This window comes from Dendrobates tinctorius, unplaced genomic scaffold (genome assembly GCF_039654945.1).
Source record: "Dendrobates tinctorius isolate UK_male_01 unplaced genomic scaffold, ASM3965494v1 ptg000115l, whole genome shotgun sequence".
Taxonomy (NCBI): Eukaryota; Metazoa; Chordata; class Amphibia; order Anura; family Dendrobatidae; genus Dendrobates; species Dendrobates tinctorius.
Window position 1 is genome coordinate 1,788,904 of NW_027361783.1, and position 22,667 is coordinate 1,811,570.

At 41.9% G+C, this 22,667-nt stretch overlaps 1 protein-coding gene across 5 annotated transcripts in view; it reads left to right on the forward strand.

Moving 5' to 3' along the window:
• The first annotated feature begins 242 nt into the window (after positions 1-242).
• ATXN1 (ataxin 1) overlaps positions 243-22,667 on the forward strand; it is a 411,948-nt gene continuing 389,523 nt past the window's right edge. For 3 of the 5 annotated variants that reach the window (XM_073589941.1, XM_073589939.1, XM_073589943.1), the window contains exon 1: positions 243-478. The gene's annotated coding sequence lies outside the window, so the exon portion shown is untranslated. The other 2 variants (XM_073589940.1, XM_073589942.1) reach the window with 2 other exon arrangements.

The following is a 22,667-nucleotide window of genomic DNA, read 5'->3' on the forward strand; positions in this document are numbered from 1 at the left end:
TGCTACGTTTCCTACTTTCTTCGCTATTTAGGTAATGCAATATTTAACTCCTGCTTCTCCACCCTTAGGACGGTGCAACACGGCATGCAATTTTTTGTGCATGTCAGGTTAGTGTAGAGCGCGACAGAAAAGGGTTAAGTGAGACCGCCCCAGCTCTGTTGTGCGTATGCAATAATCTGTGTGGCTGCCTTGGCTGTCTGCCAAAGTGTTGCCTTGCCTCCACACACTCCCCCCCCCTTCCTCCCTTTTGCATGAAGTAGGATCCTTGAGCTGTTGCAGAGGCAGCCAACTGCTCCATATTTGGCTTCTATTACACATTTACATACTGGAGAGAGCTGTACTGCAGACATCATTTCTACTACAGTAGAGGAGACATACAAGACCTGTCTTACTGCGAGGGGGGGGTAGAGTAACAAAAAAAAAGAGGCAGCAGCTCAGACACCCTCTTCAACCAACAACCTCTCTACCGCACTTTACAGTAAGTCCATTTTTTCCTCTTTGCTCTTCTTTGTCGAATGTGGAAATATCGTCAGACAAGCCGCTTCTATACATGCACACGTATTCCTGTGGATATTTATATACAGTACGACCTAAGCGACCATAAGCTGGGCTTTCCGTTCCTGCTTTGCAAGCCTCGAAAAAGAAGCAGCAGCAGCAAACTGTAATCATCCAGAGGTACAAGCGTATTCTCTCTCTTTTATTTTTCTTTTATTTTTCCCTCTCGGTGTCATAGATCGGTTAACAATTGTTCTCAATAAGGGTCGGCGAATAAACTCGGTGGATTAGACAAGGGTGAGTATTCTTTTTGTGGATTCGATGGGCCTTGACTGTGTACATTAACCCTTCTCGAGCAAGCGCTGCCTGTAGTGTGTTGTGCGGAGTTACAGCGGTTAACATTACTACTAGTAGGGAAGAGATCGGTGTAGTCACCACTTCCCCTATGGGGTGTCGAAAAGAGTCGGCAAGGGGAGAGCCTACGTGTGAATGAGTACGAGAAAGGAGACTTCACGTTTATGTCATCTCTATCAATCCCCTCCTCCTGCTGTCTGATCTATCAGTCTGCTCCTGTACAGAGACCACCTGGTATCACAATAATGGGGGGGCAGTCAGATACAGCGCTCATGTTATGTCTATCATTTCATTCTTCATGGTCGTTGAAGTCATCGTTGGTCATTTATTAATTCAGAAAGAGCAGAGAAACAGACATGTAGTTTGCACCTAGCCTTATATTTAGGAGGTCGGTAAATATTCTACTGATGCTTAGTGTGAGCTCTAAAGACAACTCGGACAAAACTAGACCCTAGGAGTGAAGAACAAGTTTGTATCAGATATACTAAAGTCATATTACAAGCTGTTAGCAAAAAAAGTCTTTTATAGTTCACTCCACGCCTGTAGGCCCAAATCTTTAGCACTGTTAGGATTTTCCTACATTTAACATTTATTATATTGGGGAGGTGGGGTAGACACCACTTGCTTCAGATCGGAAGTCTAAGTCTCGGTTTCAAAGTTAGGGCCTAATGTCTCCAGTAGATAAAAAGGCCGGCCTTGAGCACTTTAAATTCTCTCTGCTCCACCCCCCTAAGCTAGGCTACGCATTAAAGGCTTCCACCGGGCCATCCTGGAGAAAAGTACGGACCCACTCAATCGCTCGGACATGGAGTTAATGCCCTTTAATTATAATTTATCTAATAGTATCATAAAACAGTGCTAAAGACATAAAAAAAACTCTAAGTAAGCATATTAAAACAGGAAGACAAAAAAAACCTTCAAACTTAATTTTAAAAGTTTACAATCGGGAGGTGTTAAGGGGTAGACCGCAAGAGGTGGAGGGAGTTAGTCATTTGATAGTTTTGCATCAATAATAAAGAGACGTAAATATGACATAAATGTATTGTAATGATAATAGATGTATAAGGAAACATTATACCTTGCTATAGAGTTAGTAAGACAATGATACATATGTCTGTACTACGTTTAATAGGATGATGTGACCAATACATAATGGTAGTGTACTGAAAAAGCAAGAATGGGTGACTCGGAACTGGGCAAGCGTCTTTATCGCCCTGGACCATGGGTTTGTATCGAGAGTGAAGAATGATGGTCTTCTCATTGGTCTGGTCTTACAACTGTCTGTGTAGTATGTACGTGAAGCTCAGTGAGTAAGCATAGTGAAAGAGCTGTGTGTAGTGTAGTGTAAGGCTCCCTCCTCCCAGTGGGTGAGTACAGTGAGTCAGGCGTAGCTGGGAGGAGGATGCGGTGTGTGTGAAAGGAGACAGGGCCTCGGGGAAAGCTCAGCTAAGGGAAATGCTGCCTAGCTATGGCAAGGACAGACGTGTAAGAGAATGAGCAGATTGCATGACACAAGAGTGTGGATGAAGTTGTCAAGCACATTCTGAAGCCCTAAAGGTTTGTGTCAGCCATGGACTAAAGACTTGTGCAAAGACAAGTGTCTTTATATGTAGCCTACCGTCAAGGTAATTTCATTTTCTTGTATCGGGCTTCTTGTCGTTCTGGTTGCAATGGGTTAAATATCCCACCTGTAATCTCCGCTCATTGTACCCGTTGTTCATCTGTGCACCCGAAAAGTCATTTCCGTCCATATTTGCACAATGTGAGACGTTTCGGTGTAAGAATTTGACCCTCATCATTAAAACAAATCACCCTACTTACGTATATTAGAATCGTCTCTGAACAAGCGGCACAGACAGTTTAATTGTAGCCACCTTGAAAGCTGCTAAACCCTATTCATATCACAGTGTCATTGCTCACACTATGGGGGGTTTCCACCGTTTCCCAGGAAACAGGCTTTTCCATAGAGTGGGCCCAAATCCTTCTACAAAGAAATAGGAACCCGTTCCTAGAAATGAAACCGGGGTCCGCCACGATTTGATGCAAGCTGAGGAAAATCTGTCAGTCCTAGCCAGTGACCTCTTTCAGCGTGAATCAATCAACAGTTAACTCTACATCTCCTGGTGCCTGATACACGGACCGAGGATACTAAGGCCTATCGCTGATGGCCGGCTTACACATGTACTATATCTAGGCCGTCTGTAATTATCGCACATTGCATTATTCAAAAAATCCATTTTTTGTGTTTCCCCACAAGGGGATGCAGCAAACATTATGTGTCTGTACATTCACGCAGATATGCTGCAAGCTGCATGTGCTAATGGAGCGATTCATGTGATAAATAGTATCTGTGGGCAGAGTGAGATAATAAACGCCATTTACAAAGTGAGAAAACTACCGTACTCTGCTACTGACCAGCCCAAGGCCGAGTTCTTAGAACTCTTCAAAGATACGTTTAGCAAAGGCTAAAATCCCCATTTAGCACTAATATCACAATGTTGGTTGCTTCATAGGACTTCATGCAAATTCCAATATTACTCCAATTTCTTAACGGTAGACAAGGCCCCCTTTGTGTGTATGTGAAAGCTAATACAAGCAGAAAAATGTTATCTGAATTATAACTAGGGAATAAAATGCCGGCCTTCATCTTGTCCAAAAGCTACAATTAGGGCCAACATTTTAGTATCTTTTAGAAAAAATATATTACAATAAGGTTTTACATTGCAAAATCATGTTGCATGTGCTGCTGACACATACACAAATACATACACATAAGTGCACACACGCACATATACACACATGAAAATACATGCACACAAACATAAATGAGTACACACGAGCACACACACGTAAGCACACACACACATAAGCACACAAACGCACATATACACACAAGCACACACATATGCACACAAGCATAAGTGCATACACGCACATGCACACACATATGCACACACACATAAGTTCACACAGCACATATACAGACAAGTACACACACATAAATGAGTGCAGACACAAGCATACACATAAGTGCACACACACATATACACAAGCACACAGACATGCATACACATAAATGAGTACACAGAAGCACACACATACATATGTGAGTGCATGCACATATACACACAAGCACGCACATGCACATATACACACAAGCACACACATAAATGAGTACACAGTCAAACACACAAAAGTAAACATACACACATGCACATATACACACATGCACGTGCAAAAGCACACACATAAAGGCACACACGCACATATACATACAAACGCACACACATAAATGAGTGCACACACAAGCATACACATAAGTGCACACACACATATACACAAGCACACACATGCATACACACATAAGTGAACACACACATGTAAGTGCACACAGACATGCATACACATAAATGAGTACACACAAGCACACACATATGAGTGCATGCACATGCACATATACACACAAGCACACACATAAATGAGTACACAGTCAAACACACATAAGTAAACATACACACATGCACATATACACACATGCATGTGCAAAAGCACACACATAAAGGCACACACACGCATATATACATACAAACGCACACACATAAATGAGTACACACAAAAACACAAATGTAAGTGCACCCACACATATACACATAAGCACACACATAAATGAGTATACACACACAAGCCCACACATAAGTGCACACATACGCATATGTACACTCAAGCACACACACATTTACACACACAAATAAGTACACGCACACAAGCACACTAATGTAAGTGCAAACATGCACATATACACATAAGCACAAACTCATGCACATAAATGAGTACACACAAGCACACACATGTAAGTGAACACAAGCATATATGCACACACACATGCACACAAACTTAAATGAGTGCACACACAAACACAGACATGTAAATGCACAGACACACACAAATACACACAAGCATACACACATGCACACACATAAATGAGTACAGACAAGCACACCCACATGAGTGCACACACGCACATATATACACGCAAGCACAGAAACATAAATGAGTACACACAACACAAGCACACATTCACATATACACACAAGCACAAACGCATATACACACACGTAAGTCCACACATGCGTATATACAAGCACACATATAAATACACATGCGCACACACACATAGCATATATGTTCCTCAATATCATACTTCTGCCTTAACTTTATCAGAATAATAGTTTTTGCAAAAACAGTAGAAACAAATATCTAGAATAATATTATACTTAATTATATGCTACAAATATCAGATTTTTTCCCTTTATGTCACTTTTAGATTACAGTAGGTTTGATCAGATGATTGTACACATTTTGCTGGCTGCACGCAGTAGCTGATAACTAAAAGGCCTATTTTTTCACTGCTGAGTGGCTGTCAATCAATGCACACTACAGAAGATGATCAGAATTGGAAATGTAGCCCGTAAATTGTAAAATAGTAATGAAGAAAATCAGACATCTTTTATTTTTAATTACACCAAAAATTCCCCGTTATTGTCACAAACATATAATCATATTTTTAGAATATTGTTACTAGTTTTCCAAGCTTGGACGGCAGAGAACACTAATATATTATCTAGCTAAGATTATTTTACTTCCAGACAATATCCCCGTATGTGCTCGGTTGTCAGAAGAAAAACAAATTCAATAGGGTAAATCTGTGGCTTTTCCATGCAATGATGAGCATGTTGTGAGATTTAGCAAGTTCATTATTCTACTCCTAGCATTTGTGTTACCTGTGAATGGGGCCAATAATTGCGGAATAATGGCAGAATCCTGATCATGGACTAACATTTAGTTACCGTAGTTTAAAGTTAGGAGGACAAAGTATTTATTTTTTTCAGTGGATGGCCAAGGGTGTTACTCTGACATTTGCGTCCATATCCCACCTTAACCATGTCCAATGAGGATCATGCAAATAGACAATGCAGGTAACCCAAAACTGAATAACCATGAGTTTAAAAGAAATAATTAAATATTGATAAAAGTAAAGTAATTAATTGATAATGCAAATAAAAAGACAATTTATAAAAGTATGATAAAAAAATGAATCCTCCCAAAGGGAACTATGGAACATCATAGATCCCTGAGAATCAAACAGTATACAGTTGTGGCCAAAAGTATTGACACCCCTGCAATTCTGTCAGATAATACTCAGTTTCTTCCTGAAAACGATTGCAAACACAAATTCTTTGGTATTATTATCTTCATTTAATTTGTCTTAAATGGAAAAACACAAAAAGAATTGTCCTAAAGCCAAATTGGATATAATTCCACAACAAGCATAAAAAAGAGGGTGGACAAAAGTATTGGCACTGTTCGAAAAATTATGTGATGCTTCTCTGATTTGTGTAATTAACAGCACCTGTAACTTACCTGTGGCACCTAACAGCTGTTGGCAATAACTAAATCACACTTGCAGCCAGTTGACATGGATTAAAGTTGACTCAACCTCTGTCCTGTGTCCTTATGTGTACCACATTGAGCATGGAGAAAAGAAAGAAGACCAAAGAACTGTCTGAGGACTTGAGAAACCAAATTGTGAGGAAGCATGAGCAATCTCAAGGCTACAAGTCCATCTCCAAAGACCTGAATGCTCCTGTGTCTACCGTGCGCAGTGTCATCAAGAAGTTTAAAGCTCATGGCACTGTGGCTATCCTCCCTAGATGTGGATGGAAAAGAAAAATTGACAAGAGATTTTAACGCAAGATTGTGCGGATATTGGATAAAGAACCTCGACTAACATCCAAACAAGTTCAAGCTGCCCTGCAGTCCGAGGGTACAACAGTGTCAACCCGTACTATCCGTCGGCGTCTGAATGAAAAGGGACTGTATGGTAGGAGACCCAGGAAGACCCCACTTCTTACCCCGAGACATAAAAAAGCCAGGCTGGAGTTTGCCAAAACGTACCTGAAAAAGCCTAAAACGTTTTGAAAGAATGTTCTCTGGTCAGATGAGACAAAAGTAGAGCTTTTGGGGCAAAGGCATCAACATAGAGTTTACAGGAGAAAAAAAGAGGCATTCAAAGAAAAGAACACGGTCCCTACAGTCAAACATGGCGGAGGTTCCCTGATGTTTTGGGGTTGCTTTGCGGCCTCTGGCACTGGACTGCTTGACCGTGTGCATGGCATTATGAAGTCAGAAGACTACCAACAAATTTTGCAGCGTAATGTTGGGCCCAGTGTGAGAAAGCTGGGTCTCCCTCAGAGGTCATGGGTCTTCCAGCAGGACAATGACCCAAAACACACTTCAAAAAGCACTAGAAAATGGTTTGAGAGAAAGCACTGGAGACTTCTAAGGTGGCCAGCAATGAGTCCAGACCTGAATCCCATAGAACACCTGTGGAGAGATCTAAAAATGGCAGTTTGGAGAAGGCACCCTTCAATTATCAGGGACCTGGATCAGTTTGCCAAAGAAGAATGGTCTAAAATTCCAGCAGAGCATTGTAAGAAACTCATTGATGGTTACTGAAAGCGGTTGGTCGCAGTTATTTTGGCTAAAGGTTGTGCAACCAAGTATTAGGCTGAGGGTGCCAATACTTTTGTCTGGCCCATTTTTGGAGTTTTGTGTGAAATGATCAATGTTTTGCTTTTTGCTTCATTCTCTTTTGTGTTTTTTCATTTAAGACAAATTAAATGAAGATAATAATACCAAAGAATTTGTGTTTGCAATCATTTTCAGGAAGAAACTGAGTATTATCTGACAGAATTGCAGGGGCGTCAATACTTTTGGCCACAACTGTACATTCTACTGAACAACAATATAGTTAATACAAAATGTATGCACACTTAATGTCCAGCGTTCAGCAGACTTGCAGATATGAAAGTGCCAAACATGATCTGGAAGCATAGACTACACAGTTTAAGCCAAGCAAATAAATAGACTTATTGCATAAAAATATCAACCGGAATCAATGCTCTACATTAGCAATATAGATAGGGTCAGTCAGCTGTAAACATGCAGCCTATAGAAAATACGAATCCAGTGTTTAACAAATAAGAGGCAAAAAGCCAATTATCAGAAAGGAGTCCAGACTTTCACCACTCTCAATAAGCATTTCGCACAACATGCTTCATCAAGGGGTTTCCTCCATGTACATATAATCTTGGGTGGATCCTGCTCATGTGTAGGCCTACCATCAACACTGAGCTGTGCGTAAAAAACAGCATTGCACTATTGTTCTGTTGGATATGATATGCCATTTATCTATTCGAACAACGACAGCCAATGAGTGTCGTTAGTCTATTGGCCATTTTCAAGCAGAGCAGAGGCGATAGTTTCTGGTAATTCAGGAGTCATCAGACACATTTTCAGTAGTAAAACTCTAACTCTAACACGTTATTTATTTTTGGCTAACTATATTTTGACTATAATCTTAAAAAAAAATAATTAATGCATATCATTTTTAGATTTAAGCTATGTTCCTCAATACTGTCGACTCTTAGAAGAAAGTATTTTTGTTGGCACTCAGAAGGCTGTAACATAGCTACAGTAAAGTGCAATGCAAGAGAGATGGGAAGTCAGATCTGTATATATTAACCTACACTGCGTGTGCATAATAAAGCATTTACAACGGTATTTATCTGCATATTTAGTGAAAATATAGAGATAAAGTAATAGGTCTGATGACTGAAAGTCACAGCATACCCTGGAGTCAGGTGTAGGGGCAGATATAACAACAATAAGAAATGAAAACCTGAGTATTTAGCTTAAATGAAAAAAAAAACAGAAAACAGAAATAAAAAGAATATTCCTTTATAACAAATGTCATATATATATTCATTTATCTTGATTTCTATATATATATTTATATGTACACATATAAATTTGATCATTTAATTATTACACAGGACTGCGCAGAAAATGTGTCTACTGGCTATTGTCTTCATCATAATATTAACTTCATAGGAAGCCAATAAACTTAACAGTTGTTTTTTATTTTTTTTTCATTTTGAGTTAGAACCCTCTAGCTCCGTTAAGATGTCACTGTGGCCGCTATGGCCACATACACATAAGGGTCTACTGTGTCAGGAAATTGTATGTGTCCTTTGCAAATTTGATGAGAAGCAAGTGAAGAAAACTGGTTAGACAAGTAGATCAGCAATAGTGAACTAAGAAATCACAAGTGCTATCCCCTGCATTCTATCTAATTGACTTTAGGAAGTATTTTTATTCCACTTGTCCAGTGGTGTCACTTGCCCACCAGGTCCAGCGTGCACTGCCCATGTTACACATACTGTGTATGTCAATGCTACCGGTCTTTTTTTGCACAATAATATAAAATTCCTTGCTTGTAGATTGCTAGACTTTTACTTTTATGATTTTTTTTAAGTATATTTTATATATTTTATAACGTTTAACCTCCTATGTAAGTAGATTGACAGTGCGTTCATCAATATCCATCTAAAGTATCTAAACACTCGTTCCTTAGTTTCACCTTGTTTTAGTTTTGCTAAAATAGCTCAATGAAGGTCAAAATCCAGTTCAGTCGCAGATATATTTCGGACCATATCACATCATCCACAGCATTCAGTACAGTCAAAAAGTCAGTTACTGTCCACTCAGTACACGGAAAATGCAAACAACTAAAAAAAACACCATGAAAAGACATTCTATTTTAAGCTGTTTTTGCAGAGGGGAAGCATTGGTGTTCTTAGATCCTATGTGCCCAAACAGCACTTATCAAATGTGTGCATGGATTCATAGTTTTCAGTATTGTTTTATTTCTCACGTCTCTAGAAAACCTCGTGTTTCATGCCTCTGTAGGGTAAACTGTATCTCCTACAGCAGAAAGAGTGGGAACTTTTACTGTTTATATAAATCTTTCCAAAATACTATGAAAAAGAGCAGGAATTGCGCTGAGCTCTAGTAACATTTTTTTTCACTATTTAGGTTTAGGCCCGAATGATCTAATACATTCCTTATCAATTCTAGACATTTTTACACATCTACAAGAATTTCTCACTAAGGGGAATTTATATTTTTTAACAATTATAGCACTGATATATAATGTTGTGGAATAGACATGTAGGGGAACACAGTGGCATTTTGTCCACAGGAAATATGCTTCCCCGAGTATTTACTACTATACACATATGTACATGGCTTTGATAGCTGCTTTCTCTGGAATAAATCTGGTCGATAAGAGCCAAAGATGAATCGTTCGCCATAGACAACAAAATCAGCCGCCGCTCTGCAAGGCAAGAAAGTATCGGAATTTATGAAAAGAAATATAAATGATATTTTCAAATTAAAAGAATATTTTTAGATATAAAGCGATACCATTTAGTAGGAGCAATAAGACAAGAAGTCATTACTTCTGTAATAATTCTAATCTGGACACAATAGTGATTAATATTTAGTTCGCCACTCTTTAACTATACATCCTCATATGCATATTAATACTAACTTCTCAGTACAATATATCGTGTTTACTTTTAAAAGCATGGTCTTAGGCTAGTTTCACACTAGCGTTTATTTCCTGCAGCGCACGGCGCCGCTAAGCCCTGCGCCCTCCCGGCGCCTTGCCCGCCCCATCCGGTCATCGGCGCCTACTAGCGCACATGGACACTTGCAATCTGCGCACCCTATCTTTAGCATAGGGTGAGCAGACCATGCGCTGGCCGTGCGCTAGTAGGATTTTAGTGTGCGCTGCACACTTTTGAAGGTGCGCAGGTGTGCGCCGAATGCAGCATGTTGCATTTTGGCGCGCACGGCGCACCTTCAAAAGTGCGCAGCGCACACTAAAATCCTACTAGCGCGCGGCCAGCGCACGATCTGTGCACCCTATGCTAAAGATAGGGTGCGCAGATCGCAAGCGTCCATGTGCGCTAGTAGGCGCCGATGACCGGATGGGGCAGGCAGGGAGCCGGGAGGGGGCGGGGCTTAGCGGCGCCGTGCGCTGCAGGAAATAAACGCTAGTGTGAAACTAGCCTTACTACCTCCTTCCACCACAACAGGTTTAAAATGATTGTGGAGCACATATCAGCGTAATATTGTCTCAAACTGTCCCAATTCAGACTGGTGGCAAGCATGCCAAGATGCATGAAAGCTGTGATTAAAAATCATGGTTATTCCACAAAATATTGATTTCTGAACTCTTCCTGCGTTAAAACATTAGTATTATTGTTTCTAAATGATTATGAACTTGTTTTCTTTGCATTATTTGAGGTCTGAAAGCACTGGGGTTTTTTTTTTGTTTTTTGATTTTTTAATTTTGACCATTTCTCCTTTTCAGAAAAAAAACAAAATTTATTGAAAATTCATATAAATGTCAGAAGTTTATAGACTGAAAGAACAATTTACATTTTACTCAAAAATATACCTATAAAGAGAAAAATCAGACAAACTGAACATTTGGAAGTGGTCGCTTAATTTTTGCCAGAGCTGTACATTCTCTTTGAGTGGTTATTTTATCTTTATCAGCATTCTGCCAGCATTATAGGTGTTGAAGCCAACATTCCATAATTTCCAACATTGATTGCTCTTACAATTGCTCAATGGAATTCTGGCTACTATCTAAATATTTATCTCATTTCCAGCAATCTGTGTCTGTTTTGTAAGGATGGATTTACAACAGGCACAAAAAAAAAAAAAGATTAAACTAAGCTAAAGACAGAAAGGAAATACCTAGTTGATTACACTTTAGACTAAATTTTTGGGGTGAAAACATCATTTTAGGTAAAGTAGTTCAATATTTTGTTTGTCATTACATTGGTCATCAGCTAAGTTTAAAGAGACAACAGTGGCTAATTAAAGGGAACTTGTCAGCAGAATTGTGCACTGTAACCTACACACAGTGTCAGGTCGGTGATGTTATACTGATTAAAATGATATCTTGGTTGATGAAATCCGTCTTGTGGTTGTAGGTTGATCTTTATTTTCAGTTTTGAGTTAATGATTTGCTCGTGCTCCGGGGCGGCCTGTGGGGGGCTTCATGTGGTGCACTGATTAGGTATTCACCAGTTTGGCTTCTGACAGGTCACGGATCCCTCACTGACCTGCCCCCTATTTTACATAATGAATATTATATATATATATTTCTTGAAAAAAAAAATCCTTTTCTGCAGGCAGGTGCTGCAGCATGATTGCATATGTAATGTGTATATAATTCATTTCTTTGATGTTATCTTTAAATTCATTAAAAAGAAAAAAAAACTCATTTTGAAAATGGTTCCGGCTGCTACTGCACAGGTGCTGGTGCCGACATCTTGCTAAAGAAGAAAAATGTTTTTTTTTTATGAATCTAAGGAAAATATATAATATTCATTATGGAAGATAGGGGGCAGGTCAGTGAGGGATCAGTGACCTGTCAGAAGCCATACAGATGAATAGCTAATCAGAGCACCACATGAAGCTCCTCACAGGCCGCCCCGAAGCACAAGCATATCATTAACTCAAAACTGAAAATAAAGATTACACAACAACCACAAGATGGATTTCCTGAACCTAGTATAACGGCGCCGTCCTGACACTGTCTGTAGGTTACTGTGCACAAGCTTGCTGACAGGTTCCCTTTTAATGACAGTGACACAAATCCTTATTCAAGGAGCACCTTACAACTCCTATATAACTACAAGTACATATGGATGTCCTTGAGATGGTTTCCCTTGCTTAAGGCCTCTTTCACACATCAGGTTTTCGCCGTCAGGCGCGATCCGGCGCTTTTGACAGAAACCGGATCCGGCGAAATGCAATGCCGGATCCGGTTTCCCCCCCATTGACTTGCATTTGCGCCGGATCGCGCCGGATGGCCATGCGTTTTATCCAGTTTTCGCCGGATCCGGCAATGTGTCGCAATGTGTCGCGATCCGGCGTCTGGAAAAAACGTCTACTGTAACGTTTTTTGTCTCCGGCGAAAAAGCCGGACACGCCGGATCCGGCGCGTCCGGCTTTTTCACACAATGAAAGCCTATGAGCGCCGCAATGCGCCGGATCCGGTTTTTTGGTCTGAGCATGCTCAGTAGCTCTGCCCACAAGACATATATAAAAGCAAGACAGTGGGACCCACAGCCACACCCAACATGCCACCCAAGACAGCAACCAGGCGCAGGAGAAGGCAGGAGACATCTGCAGCAGCACCATCAGCACCACCCCAATTGGAGCAGCATGCTGAACAACGGGAGGGGAGTCCAGCAGCAGATGAGAGACGGTAATTATCAAATCACCCATTCCTCCAAACTAGGGCTATTGAATATCAAGATATTCATTGGCCCTTTGTTTCTCTTTATTCAACAGCCGCTCAATAGATGCAGCAGCAGCAGCAGCAATGGCAGCAGCTGGAACACCACCCACAGGCATGGAGTGTGGCCACCAGGAAGACAGCACATCATCTTCTGGGAGCCCTCCCTCGCATCGTCAGCGTTTGACGGTAAGTTTTTATTTCCAAAATCCATCTTCTCTGTAATATATGTCTATTCATGGCCTTTTATTTCAAAACAGGAATCACAAGATGAAGAGGAGCTCCCAGAAGAAGAAGGAAGGGGTGGACAGACACCTGGAGTGGGCTCACAATTGGTAAGTTTTTTGCATCAAACGCAGAAACACAACATCACACTACACACAACACATAGAAAACAATGTTCTGCAGACCACACACAGCAAACAAATGCCTACATCCAAAGACATAACATTTTTTGTTTTCTTCTCTAGTCTTTCTTCCCAATCTGGTGCTTGGCCAAGAGGTCCTCGCAGTGCCTCCCAGGGTCGTCGGCGACAGCAACGCGGCGGTCACCAGCGTGTAAGTATAAATATTTTTGCTTTGTTTTTTTGCACTTTTTATTTCATTTCTTTTGTGGAGGCTAATTATGTTATTTTTGTCTTTTTCTTTAACAGCCTTCACAGCGTGCTCCCGACTCTGACGGTGAGGATGGAGGGATTGATGTGGACCGCCTCATCGATCTCGTCAGAGAAAGGGAGCCGCTCTGGAATATGGCTGACCGCCGCCACGCTGACCTGATCGTTACCCGACGACTCTGGGAGGAAATCTGTTCGCTCCTTGTGGGCCGCTGGGAGGACCTCGAAGCTCGGGCCCAGATTAAAGAGCGTAAGTATATACAGTACCGGTTGCTTGATGTAAACCAGTGTTTCCCGAACTCCAGTCCTCGTGGTCCCCACGGATCATGTGTTCAGGATTTCTATTTACTATGGAAATCCTGAAAACATGACCCCTGGGGACCATGAGGACTGGAGTTTGGGAAACACTGATGTTGTATACTAACCACTCCTTTCTCGTTTCAGGGAACAGAATTGTGAATCGGTGGCGGTCTGTGAGAGATCGTTTCAAGAAGGAGTTCAATAAAGAGATGCGGGCCCCGAGTGGATCTGGAGGACGCAGGAGCAAGTACAAGTACGCAGAAGCCCTGTCGTTCCTCCGGGAAACAATGCTCACCAGAAGGTAAATATTACACACCACATGTGAAAAAAAATGTTAGATGTAAATTTTTTTTTCAGCCAGGGCCATACCATGTCAGTATTTTAATTGTTTTTTTTTCTCTTTATTCCACAGCACAGTGAGCAGCACTCGGGAGACGGCACGATTGGACCCTTCTGAGGCGATCCCTGAGGAGACCGGCACCGAGGGACACTTCGACCGCCCCGGTACATCTGCACCTTCCCAGCCTTCCAACACATTCGACCCATCTGTCCCATCCACCAGCACAGGAGCATCGTGGCCGCCTACATTACATGAAGCTGCTGGTGAGGAGATCGCTTTCCCTTTACCCCACCCTTCTGCCCCTGCCACCTCTAGTACACCTGCGGGTACTGGGCGGCAGCGGCAGAGGGGTCAGGAAAAGACTTATGCGCCAGAGTTCTTGCATCTGAATGCATCTTTCCAGAACTGTCTAAAAGTCTTGTCAGAGCAAATCTCCGCAGGCTATCAGCAGATCAACTCCAGCATTCTGGAGGTGAAGACACTTCTGCAAACCATGCATTCAGAAGCAAGATCTTCGCCAAACCACACCTTTTTCAGGTCTGTTGTGGAGTGCATGGAAACGCTCTCTCCTGCCCAGCAGATGCATGTAATGCATTCATGCCACGCTGCTCTCCAGCAAGTTACCTCCCAACCTCCTCCTCCTCCCACCACAGTAGTTCCTCCACCTGCACCCCCTCCAGCCACTTTCCATCCTCCCCCTCCTATTACATCTACACCCCCTCCAGCCACTTTCCATCCTCCCCCTCCTATTACATACCATCCACCTCCAGCCACTTTCCATCCTCCCCCTCCTATTACATACCATCCACCTCCAGCCACTTTCCATCCTCCCCCTCCTATTACATACCATCCACCTCCCCAGCACCATCCACCTCCCCAGCACCATCCACCTCCCCAGCACCATCCACCTCCCCAGCACCAGCAACCTCCCCCCACCAGCAACCTCACCAGTACCAGCAACCTCCACAGTACCTGCAAACTCCCCAGTACCAGCAACCTCCCCAGTACCAGACATCTCCCCACTTCCAGCAACCTGCCCCGTACCAGACATCTCCCCACTTCCAGCAACCTGCCCCGTACCAGACATCTCCCCACTTCCAGCAACCTGCCCCGTACCAGACATCTCCCCACTTCCAGCAACCTGCCCCGTACCAAACTCCTTCCCCATACAACTTGCCATCAACATCATCTGCTCCTACAGTCCCTGCCCAACCCTCCACTCCACCACCCACCACCTCTTCTGCTTCCCACATGTCCACCCATTCTGTAGTTTTTTCCACACCTTCACCTCTAACTGTTCCTTCCCCACCACGATCCCAGTCCTCTCTCCACACTCCCAGTGTCGAAGTGTCCCGCAGCCCCTACAGCAGTATTTCCACCACACACTACACAGAATTATAATGTGTGTATTTAAATAAAAATGAACAGTTTTATGGTTTCAGTTTTATAGTTTCAAAGTTTTATTAAACAAGTTTATTAAAATTTTAAAAAAGTTTACTAAAAAAAACATTTTTCAATAAAAGTTAAATTATTTTACACTGGTTGTCTGTCATTTCTTTCTGCGGCGAAAAAGGTTAAATACAGGGTATTTAAAAGGTGAAATGGTATTCAAAACTAGGTATATAACTGTGGGTAAATTTTAGCTTTTTGCCACAGTTGTGTTCCTGGTTGTGTTTGAAGCAAAGTATTTCACCTAAAAAGTTGTGTTTATTGTTGGTGATTTCCTAACAATGTACACAACTTTTGTTAAAAGGTGAAATACTTTGCATAAAACACAACCAGGTACACACCTGTGGCCTAAAGCTAAAAATAGAGACCATGACAAGATAGCCAACTTTGGTTGGCAAAGGTATATACTGGTACAGAAGGTACACAAGTTTGGTTGGGCACAAATCTTTCACACTCTGTCATCCTGCCAGTGTACTCTGCCTTGAGGTGACATAAAGTATAGTGCATAATTGTCCCTCATTACTGAAACCGTCACAGAACTTCTAGTGGTAATGTCATGGTAATCTTGCAAGGTGGTTTCTTCAGAGGTGTCCTCAATGGAAATGGGTTCCTTGCAGATAACAAAATTGTGGAGTACCACGCACGCTTTGATCACCTCGTCCACAGTTTCTGTCTTGAGGTTGATCGCAGTCAATAGGACCCGCCATTTGGCTGTCAGAATACCAAAGGTACATTCAACCATTCTTCTTGCTCTTGTGAGGCGGTAATTAAAAATGCGTTTTGGTCTTGTCAATCCTCTGCTAGAGTACGGTTTCAAAAGGTGTTCTGACAGCTGGAAGGCTTCATCCCCTACACAGACAAATGGCATAGGTGGACCAGATGTTTGCGGCAGCGGTCTAGGTGGTGGGAACTGGAAGGTGTTTCCATACAGTTTACGCCCCATGGCAGACAGTTTGAAAACTTGAGAGTCATTGGAGCGGCCATAGGCCCCAATATCAACCGCAATAAATTTGTATTCCGCGTCAGCGATGGCCATGAGGACAATTGAAAAATATTTCTTGTAATTGAAATATTCCGATCCCGATCCAGCTGGCTTTACAATGCGGATATGTTTCCCGTCCACAGCGCCCAAGCAGTTTGGAAACTGACATATCTGTTGAAACTTGTCAGCAATTTCAATCCACCTCTCTGTTGTGGGCTCTGGTAAAAACTCTTCAGCTAAGGAGTCCCACAGTGCACGGCATGTGTACTTCACAATTCCAGATATGGTGGAAATCCCGAGTCTGTACTGGAAATGCAGTGACGAAAGGGATTCTCCAGTTGCAAGAAATCTGTGGGGAATTAAAAAACAATAAATTAGTTTTAAATCACAGCATTACATACCAAAACTGACCTATAACACTTGGAGATACAAACTACCACCAACAAGATTGCAGTGAAAGTGTGCTCTGATGCGATCATATCCAATAAATGTGGCTTACCTTAAAGTCACCATCAAACGCTCTGCGGGTGAAACGGAGAAGCGGCAATAGGTGTCCGCTTTTCTTATGAGGTGTGCAATGCGCTCCACCAAGTAATCAAAATTCTCCATTTTCATCCGAACATATCCAAAAAATTTATCCGGGTTTCGTCTAAGGTCCATGCAGAGTGTAGAATAGACCCCACGCATCATTCTCTTGGCTGTGATGGGGTGGATCCACAAACGTCGTCTACGATGCCTGATGCGCTGCTGTCTCGCTCTCTCCTTCTCCAGAACAATCACCCTCAAACGATTCGCCTCCGCTGTAAAATCCGCCAAATTCTTCAAAATATTTCCAATGACAACATCCATCTTCTCCAGTAACTTGCTCTTCTCTCCAACCTGCACTTTCTCCTCTACAACCTGTCAAAGAAGGGCTGTAGGAACATGCTATATATAGTTTTCCAGTAGCCAATCCCGTTCGGAAGGCCACAAGGGTCAATTTTAAAAACCGGATCCGGCGTAATCCGTCGAAAAACGGATAGAAAAACGGATGAACCGGATGAGACGGATCCGGTTTTGTCTGTCAAGAAAAAGACGGATCCGGCAGAAAACCGGATCCGTCACATCCGGTTTTACTAAACATTTGCCGGATCCGGCGTTCCGGCACGACGCCGGATCGCGCCTGACGCCGAAAACCTGATGTGTGAAAGTAGCCTAAGACCTTCCTCAATTAACCAGAGCAAAGAGTTGCTGCAATATGTAGTTTCCTCATTATTTCATGGTGTTACGTGGTTACTCATTCATTTAAATGTGTGCCCTGTATTGTAATGCTTTCACTGCACACCTATGAGATTCATCAATGGCAGTTCAGCATTTAGATAAGACAACCCTTTCCCTTAATTCAGAACCTAAATCATTTTCAGTGGTGCTCTCAAATTAAGATGATGCTTCATACTAAAAAAAAAAAATTTGTCAGGAAATTGTTTGGCTACATTGGACTATATGGTATTAGACTTAAAGCACCATTCAGCCATCTTCATCTTTTATCAGCGCTGCCCCTGTCGATCTCCAGCAGTTTGTGATCTGCTGGATCTCTCCAGTGTTTTCTGGAGTCCTTGAGAGCCAGAATGTGGCCAGAACAATGCCCTCACAGATTTACATTGAGAGAGAAGGTGCTGTATCATGATGGCGGTACTGGAGCGGTGCCAGGAAGAGCTGAAGATGGCAGCTAGTAAGTATAAGACTAAGGCCAGGTTCAGATTGCGTTAGGGTAGACCGTTCAACGTATGTGTTAAACGGACTACGTTAACGCAACTGCCTTTTTTGGATTGCGTTATGCGATCACGCTAGCGCAGATGCTCCATCTGTGCTAGCAGTGACGGACCCTGGAACGCTGCAGGCAGCATCCGAGAGTCCATCACAGCATGACGGCACATCGCTAACGCATGCCGATTAGGACATGCGTTAGTGATGTGCCATGTTATGGCAGTCTATGGCAGCATTAACAGATGCATTACATCGCGTTAATGCCGCAGTGTAACGCAATCCGTTAGACAGAGTGCCATAACACAATCTGAACCCGGCCCAAGGTCTGGGAACTTTAGATTAGTAGCACCACTCTAAAAAAAAACATGCTGGAGTGGTGCTTTAAGTTGGAATTACACATTATACTGCTGACTGATGAAAGATGCTTTATTAGAAACCTAATATTTCTGCCATGAGAACATTCGGAGAAACATTCTTTCACAGGTCCCCATTCAATTATGGCATAATCATATTGATATGTTTACTATCAAGAGGTTGTCCTGGATTACAGAAATGTTTTTTTTAACATAAAAACTACTTCACTCCTGGCTATAGGCTATGACTAGCATTGCAGATCAACTATTTTCACTGGAACGGAAATGAGGCCTATACATCCCATTTTTCCAGAAAAAGTACTTTTTGTTCAATCCTTTTAAGGCAGATCTGTTACCAGATTTCACAATACATTACAAAATAAATCTCTTAGACTTGATAAGACTGGTAGGCTTACTTTGAAAATCCATCTGCGGTGGCTGCATAATCCCAATATTAAAATAAGCATTTCACAAGTTCAGCTAAAGGTTGGTTGTGAGAGTCCAAGTGTATTCAATCTCCTCCCCGCCCCCTAGCTTGACTGATACCTGCAGCTTGTACTGAGTAGCAGTGAGGAGGGACACTGAGGAACTGACAATTATACTAAATAAAAGGAAAGAATGTTTAACCCTTTCAAGACCAGGACATTTTTCATTTTTGTACTTTTGTTTCTTCCTCACCTTCTTTCAAGAGCATAACTTTTTTTATTTTCCCATTGACATTGACGTGAGGGCTTGTTTTTTGCTGAACAAGCTGTATGTTGCAATTACACCTCTTATTTTGCAATTCAGTATACTGAAAAATGGGAAAAAGTGGAATGAAATAGTGAAAAAAATGCAATTCCATCATTGCTTTTTAGGTTTTGTTTTATGGCATTTATCTTGCGGTAAAAATGAAATGACTTGGAATCATGATTGTCCAGGTCATTTCAGTGATGGCGATATCACGCTGACTGATTTTTTTTTTGTATTTAAATGATTTAAAAAAATTCTGAATTTTGTAAAACATTTTTTTGCATTTTGCTTTTCCGAGACTCGTATTATTTTTAATTTCTGTTGATCCAGATGAATGAAAGATTTTTTATGCATTGCATGAGGTGATGTTTTTACTTACTAACTTTGATTATATACTACGTTTTTATCAATATTATTTTTTTAGGGAGGTGACGGGACAAAAAAATACTGAGGAAAAGAAGGGGATCTGAATTATTATATTTTTCATATATTTTTACAAATGTTATGTTATATATTTTTACAAATGTTGAGTAATTTCTCCATCTCCCTTGCTGCCCGCGTCAGCGGGAATTGCACTGCACTTGGGTGATAGCCGAGTGCAGTCCGATGCTTCACACGCACACATAGACTTATGCGATCCAAATTTGGCATGCAATCACAGCATGCTGCGTTGCTTTTACTGTCCGATCGTGATTTGATCAGAACAGAAAAAAAACTCCATTGAGAACAGAAGCATAGGATTAAATTGGTACGAATGCGATCCAATTTTTAATTCGATTGAATTTGTCTAATTTCATTGCAAGTGGGAGCGAGCCTAAATAATAGCGCTATGATGGCAGTGACATGGACCTTCAGCAGTCCTATGGCAACTCATCAGTCCTTCGCCAGGGCCGATGGGAGCAGTTATACATCAGCATCTCCGTCCATTCCATTTAAGGACCACTGTCAGAGATTAACAGCAGCATCTAAATGGTTAACAGCCGCAACTGGAACTAAGTTCACTGAATTTAGAGATGGCTATGCAATATAGCTGTCATCAGCTGAAAGTGGGGGGAATTCTTGAACCCCCTCTACACATGCGGACCCCTGCCCAGGATGTTAATTCACGTTCTAATGCACAAAGCTGTTAACTTTCATAAAGGATTATACAGTCATTCTGACATGGATTTTCAAAGTAAGAACACCAACATCACAAGTTCTGTTTACTAATGTATATAGTTTGTATTGTGAAATTTGTTGACAGACGAGGCAGAACTTATGGGACCAAAGGTTATGTGCCTGCAGGCTCTATAAGTACAAAATAAATTATATCCGCATTACAGTATGTAGGTTAGCTAAGGTTCTGAGTCGGTGTTCTCTCCGTTATAGGCGTAGTATGTTTATGACTATATCAGCTTCATACTTTAGTTGTACTTTGACCAAAACTATGTTATACATTATAGTGCCTTTCCTGCTGTAGTTCTCTCCTGGTTGTAAATTTTGAGGATACATAATACTTAATTCTATTATAATACTATAATACTATTTTTCTTCACGATTATTCTTTTTGTATTAAAACAATTCAAGGAAACGTAATTTTGAATTAATATTATTTTCTTTTGATTTGAGCAAAAACTTACAGAATTCAAAACAGCCTTGTAGTGCAAAGACTTTCATCATATGCGAGCTGTTAACATGAGAATGGAAATTCCTACACAGTAATCTACTTTTCTTGTCACGGCAAAACTCATAAGATTAGGTGGAGATGTGTCCTTTTTGTTGACATGACAGCAATTGAAGTGACATATTGTAAGGGAGTGAAAAAGACAACTACTGTCTCTTTATGGAAAAATATATTTTCCTATTTCGCAATAAATATAAGAATATTTATGGTAAATGCATACATGGAGAAAATATCTCTAAATTGTATGAAAGATGTGTCTATAATGCAAAGAACTTGCATTTGTATGTGATAAATTATGAATGACATGGTAATAGGAGGAAAAGGGGCAAAGACATGTATGATGATAAGGGAGGAATGAAACCAAGTGGAGGAGGGGGCGTCACGGTTTCCTGAGCATGAGAACTAAAAGAATGTTCACAAATCTAGTGATAAACGACAAGGACAGGCTGACGACATAAGGTAGCCAATGGGGCTAATGTGAACTAAAAGGGATAGGTCAGATTGTACATTAAAGTCGTAAGTTATTTCTTGACTCTGGACTCAAAGGGCTTATCCGGCCTTAGGGTACAAGTCTGCAGTCACTTCATGTGACTGCAGACTTGTGAATCCTCACAGCACGTGCACTGAGCACTGTGAGGATTCTCCGCTGCCGGAGCATGCAGGCACATGACCACAAGAATGCGATTTGCATATATGGGCCCACTAGATATGAACGTCCTCCCTCGATACAAGTGTATTGAGCGGGAACGGACACAACTAGTCGGAATGTGGCCAGAAGTACCTTAAGGCCGGACAACCTCTGGGAATATGTCACCCCATTTTTCGAGTATCAGCAGCCGGCACTGCCATCAGGGGCTTATCTACAGCATTCTGTAATGCTGTAGATAAGCCCCTGATGTAACCTGAAAAATGAGTTATATTATACTCACCGGGGGGGTGGTCCGGTCTTGGTCCGATGGGTGTTGCGGTCCGGCGCCTCCCATCTACTAATGGTGACGTCCTCTTCTTTACTGCCTGTCTTGGCTCCTGCGCAGGCGCACTGCTCTGCCCTGTTGAGGGCAGAGCAGAATACTGCAGTGAGCAGGCACCGGACCTCTCCTGGCCCCTGCGCACTGCAGGACTCTGCTCTGCCCTCAACAGGGCAGAGCAGTGTGCCTGCACCGGAGCCGTGACAGGAAGCAAAGAAGAGGACGTCATCGCTACAAGATGGGAGGCACCGGACAGGACCGCAACACCCATCGGACCAAAACCGGACCGCCCCTGGGTGAGTATAATCTAACTCATTTTTCTTATCTTTCAGGTTACATCGGGGGCTTATCTACAGCATTACAGAATGCTGTAGATAAGCCCGTGATGGTGGTGCCGGCTACTGATATTCAAAAAATGGGGTGACAGATTCCCTTTAAGGTTGCT